The 567-nt window shown below is 43.7% G+C and overlaps 1 protein-coding gene across 2 annotated transcripts in view; it reads right to left on the reverse strand.

Annotated features, from left to right (window-relative positions):
* LOC138172152 (lipase member M-like) overlaps positions 1-567 on the reverse strand; it is a 22,087-nt gene that overhangs the window by 12,515 nt on the left and 9,005 nt on the right. The gene's annotated exons all lie outside the window — the stretch shown is intronic.

Consider the following 567-nt stretch of genomic DNA (forward strand, 5'->3'; position numbering starts at 1 on the left):
TGGATACTGAAGTGTCAAAAGATGGCCAACAAGGGTAGGGAGGTGTAATGCGAATGTAAATTTTAAAGATCTTCCCTGCCCCTAGGCTAAAGTGCACCAGAAGCCTGGGGAGGGAGGCTTGTTTTTCAGTAGATACTTTTTGATTGGCCAGTGGGTCAATAAGGTTGTTACATTCTCTGAGCCAGGAGAAGGCTATATAAGCCCTGATGTGTAGCTTTGTTTTGGGACTCACTTTGAGAAGTGTTCTGTGATTTGATCTGAATTCTGGGAAGCCGTTGTTGAGAGTCCCCCGGCTTTGAAAAACCCAGAATGTGGAAACCCAGATGTTGACTGGGTATGGATGTAATGGTTGGACAGTTTGGAAATCTGTCTACTTGATGTTTCTGTCTTGATAATTATGCCTGAATACTTTGAGGTTCAGGGTGCTGACCTTTTCTCCTGAACAAGGTAAACGATATATGTCTGACTGATTAAAGTAAGCTTGTTAACCCATTTTGAGTTGCTTTCCTTTAACAAAGCAGATCCAAGAACCTGTGGTAGCTGCAAACCCTGAGGACGCTTGGGGTG

Source organism: Petaurus breviceps, unplaced genomic scaffold, assembly GCF_028583685.1.
Source record: "Petaurus breviceps papuanus isolate PSGF00001 unplaced genomic scaffold, PetGlider_PUasm1.0 490, whole genome shotgun sequence".
NCBI lineage: Eukaryota > Metazoa > Chordata > Mammalia > Diprotodontia > Petauridae > Petaurus > Petaurus breviceps.